Genomic DNA, 4,861 nt, shown 5'->3' on the forward strand with positions numbered 1-4,861 from the left:
GGGACTTGGCCCTATGAACTTGAACTCCCTGGGTTTCTCCAGATTCTCAGCTCTGTCTCCTCAACCTAGGGAATCTCCCAGTTTTTGTCTCAGTTTCCTTTCCCTGTGTTAAAGCTTGGAAACTCTCAAAGCAGTAAGCTGAGGTAATTATAAGGCTCACCTAATTTGTTTTCTCTCACGGATCACTGTCTTTCATTCCTGATATCACTGTCTTGAAAAAGTTTCATGTTGCTTTGTTTGTTTCAGAGGGGAGGGTTAAATCAAGTCCTTATTACTACAAGTTGGTCAGAAGTGAAAGTTCTAAAACTATTTTTTAAATTATGCAATAAAACAATTTTTTAAAATCCTTAGGGGGACTAATATGAAATTACTGTGCAATAGGGTAATAGTAAAAGATAGGAAATGCTGAGATAGATCTAAAAAGGTTAGAAAATTCTAATAGGTCCTCAGGCACAGGCATGAAAAGATTTTCATAATGTTACTAAGTTTATCAGTTAGGATAGGTTAGAATTATGTTATGGTAACCACCCTCAAATCTCAATTACTAAAAGCAAAAAGGTTTATTTCTTACTCATTTTAAAAGTCCATTGCAAATTGGGAAGGTGATTCTTCTCTTCATCACAGTTACTCAAATGACAGAGCAACCACCAACTCAAACGTTGCCAATAAACAAATTAGAGGAAAGACAGGAGTCTAGAGAGTCTCAAATTGGCAATTCAATTCTCCAGCTCAGAAGTGGAGCCCGCGATTCACGGGCCAGACCCAGAAAGATGGCACCACCCAACCATAAGGAAAGTGTAATCCTGCTATGTGTCTGGTTCTCTAGAGAGAACTACTGTAAGTACATGGTGAAGAGCCCTAATGACTATCACAGACCACGCTTCTGGTCAGTAGTTATTCAGTGTATCCTCCTTCTTATAGCCAAAACACACTCCTTCTCTTCGAAGGAGAGATAACTCAACAGTACCATTAGATCAATGGCATCAAGCTCAAAGTTCAGTATCTCTTGCTAGTCTCTAAATCAGGGGATAGTATGCACTAGTCACCACTAGATTGGTTATCCTATGAATTAAAAGGCTGTCCTTTACACACACAAGATTGAAACAGAGATAGAAAAACTGTAAATAAACACTCCTATCTTGAAGGAGAAAGATGGGAAACACACAAGCAGTCACTGGTCCAAAACAATTCTCTGCTACAAGGACACTACTCTGGTGGTGCAAAAATTCGTTGATGAGAACCTGACTCTGCTTGCTGGAAGGGGGTCTCTAATCAATTGCCGTCCAAAGCTATTGATCCCACCATCCAGGAGGTCTTTCCTTTTTTCTTTATCCTTCTTGACCACAGAGGTAGACATTGGGGAATATGTTTTATTTGGGGACCAAGCAACTTTCTCTGTCTGCTACCCAGTGTAGAAAGCTGGGGGCCCAAGGGTCATTTTGAGTTCATCAGTCATAAACTTTTAGTCCAGGCTCATGGTTTGACAGTTCAACTCTCTCAAAATTTTTGCTTTTTATTTATCTGACTGCAGTCAGCAGTGAGCCAATACTCACACCCACAAATTTAAAGGTGTGCTCCCCCCAGCTCCTCTTTACACTTGACTGGGGTACCCTGAGCCCACCAGGCACTGGTAGAAGACTCACGTTTTAGCAACTGTTTCCTAAGCCATTTTATATATCTAAACAAATTACTGGGCATTGGTATTTCCAATTCCTGACAGATATTAATATTTAGGATGTGGGTATGAGAAATGAAAACTTCTGGAAATTCTCAGATATCCCCAAATTACACAGAATTGCCATTCTATATTTTTCATAGCACCATACTTAATATATTTAAAATAGTTATGAGTGACCAAAATAAATACTGAATCATTTTTCTGTGATAGTTATACTAAATGTTCCAGATATTTTCTGTTAAAAAAGACATAATAATAAATGTTTATTAACATGAACCAATGTATTGGGGCAAGATTATATATTTCAATACCATTATATCTACCTGACATAGGTATTTGATAACAGAAAACATTAAATAAAGGAAACGTTAACAAAAATGCCAATAAGTCATTTTTTAAATTGAAAGCACTACAAATATTTGTTTAAAAGTTTTTCTTAAAATGAAATCTATCATACTAAGTGAAGTAAGTCAGACAGAGAAAGACAAATATATGATATCAATCATATGTGGAATCTAATTTTAAAAAATGATACAGATGAACTTATTTACAAAACAGAAACAGACTCACCGATTTTGAAAACAAACCTATGGTTACCAAAGGGGAAATGTCGGGGGGAGGGATTAATTAGGAGCTTGGGATTAACATACACACACTACTACTATATATACACACACACACTACTATATATAAAATAGATAACCAACAAGGACCTACTGTAGAGCACAGGGAACTCTACTCAATATTCTATAATAACCTATATAGGTGAAGAATCTGAGAAAAAGAATGAATATATGGAATATGTGGAATATATAACACAACATTGTAAATCAACTATACTTCAATAAAATTTTAAAAAAAGAAATCTAAAAAGACACAACACATTAATTGCCCTATCTGACAGTCTTTATCTTTATTTTATAACAACTATTCCAGACATAGAAATTCTTCTTTCATTTTTGCGTTGATATTAGTGAAGTTGCTAGGGACTGTCCAAAAACATCTTCAAGTTGGTGTTACGTTACATGTTACTTCATAGAAGCTCTTTTCCTTTTTTAATGATAAAAATATTTTGTCTGCTAGCCCAGATTTTGGTCTTACTGTTGCAATTGATAGTGCCTTTGCTAATTTAGACTTTAGATCAGTTTCTGATCTCATTTCAGAATGTTCCACAACATTTACTTCTTTTCTTTGTATTTATTGTTTAAGTATTTGTAAAGAATAGCACCCTTTGGCAAATAATCATACACTGGGAAGTGCCAATAAATTTATTTGGTAGTTACTTGACCAATGCTACATTTGGATCTCCTCTCAAGAGTAAAAACACCACACAGAATCACAAGTCAAAATTGATAATTTATGGAATTATTTTGCTTCTACAACATGTTATTTTTGGAAGACCATTGATGGGATTTGTATAAAGTATCCTATGAATATAAACCTACTAATTTTTATTTTACTTGCAAGAATGACTCACCATTAGCAGCAGACAGGGGTATGAATACACATTTATAGCATGGCAATAGCTACAAGTATGACTTGAGTGATCAGACTATGACCACTTCTCTTCTGGGGCTCTTATTGTGGTTCCTGGAAATGTTGACTTTACTCTTGGACTCCACCTGTCAGCATTCCCTAGTCTTACTTTTGAGCTTGACCTCAGAGGATTCCTGCAAACCAGTAATGGCTCTAACTTCATTACTTAGCTTTAATTCTCATAGGAAAGTTACAATACTTTTTCCTGTTTCATTGATTTCTTGACTGATTTGTCTTGAAATTCAGAAAAATATGTGTTTCCCAAGAAATGCTGTGAAGGAATTTCCACATAGAAGAAACACTTCAGGGCCTCTCCTTAACCTAATTGATTGGTATGATGGCCATATTCTTAATTTAATTAAGTTTTCTTGCTTAGGCCTTCTCCTTTTACTGGCTGGGGGTGAGAAGTTTAGCCTTTTCCAACCCTGAAGTATCTGGATTTGTGGACTTTTTCTATTCTCTTTTGTTCCTACTTTCAATCCTACCATTTCTCATCTGAGTCCACTTCTTTCTCAGAGTAAGTTGTCAAATGCAGCCAATATAGTAACCAAAACATGCCATTAACATTTTGTTAGTCAAACTCTTCCAATAGACATACAACTTCATTACGTACACCATTTGTCTTTCAAGTATTACAGTCAAGTTTACCAAATCTCTCACCATAGCAGAATGTGGATCACCTCATGTAGCCTTGCCATCTGCCACCTAAGCCAATGCAATACACTGGTGTAATGTAGCTCAGCTGTGTTTCTTCTAATGGCAGCAATCCACTTTCAGGATTAATTCCTACATCAGTAGGGAGAGACTTAGTTATGCTGTAGAACAAAAATTCTCTAACTGCAGTAGCTTAAAATAAAAATGCTATTTCTCCTTCATGCTATATGTGTATCTAAATAAACAGGAAGGCTCTTTTCATAGTCCCTCAGGAACCAAGACTAATATAGCAATCACCATCTGAATAGTAAAAATGTTACCATGCTTGAGGGAAAAGAGGGTTCTAAAGAGTCTCACATTAACAACTAAATCCTCGAAACCAGAAGTCACTTTCACTCACGACTCACTGGCCAGAAACTAGTCATATGGCCACACACTAGAAATATTTGGTGAAGAGCAGGAATGAAAATCTACATTAGGCTAAAAACAACCTGACTCTGAAGAATCAAAGAAAAAAATCTAGATGAATAAACTCTGAACTTCTACAAGTTAATGCTGGACCGGGAAGCTTTCTATAAGTACTATGGTATGATAATTAAAATAAGTATGAGTTTCTATTTTTCAATTTAAAAACTGAATACTCTTCAATCTAATAAATTATACACTTAGAATTTTAGTACAGGTAAATAAAATATGGACCAAAATTTATGAAATAAGAGCTTCACTGCAGTGTCTATAATAGTGAAAATAAAAGAACAGTTATAAAGTTATGATTATACCCATACAAAAATATAGGGCAGGGCTTCCCTGGTGGCGCAGTGGTTGAGAGTCCGCCTGCCGATGCGGGGGACACGGGTTCGTGCCCCGGTCCGGGAGGATCCCACATGCTGTGGAGCGGCTGGGCCCGCGAGCCACGGCCGCTGGGCCTGCGTGTCCGGAGCCTGTGCTCTGCGACGGGAGAGGCCACAGCAGTGAGAGGCCCGCGTACAGCAA

At 36.9% G+C, this 4,861-nt stretch overlaps 1 protein-coding gene across 1 annotated transcript in view; it reads right to left on the minus strand.

Moving 5' to 3' along the window:
* Nucleotides 1–3,021: 3,021 nt before the first annotated feature.
* The window catches only part of ZNF280D (zinc finger protein 280D), a 116,044-nt gene continuing 114,204 nt past the window's right edge, over nt 3,022–4,861 (minus strand). The window contains exon 25 of the transcript XR_003006259.1: nt 3,022–4,000. The gene's annotated coding sequence lies outside the window, so the exon portion shown is untranslated. The remainder of the gene's footprint in view (nt 4,001–4,861) is intronic.

This window comes from Neophocaena asiaeorientalis, unplaced genomic scaffold (assembly GCF_003031525.2).
Source record: "Neophocaena asiaeorientalis asiaeorientalis breed wild unplaced genomic scaffold, Neophocaena_asiaeorientalis_V1.1 scaffold71, whole genome shotgun sequence".
In the NCBI taxonomy this organism is placed as follows: Eukaryota; Metazoa; Chordata; class Mammalia; order Artiodactyla; family Phocoenidae; genus Neophocaena; species Neophocaena asiaeorientalis.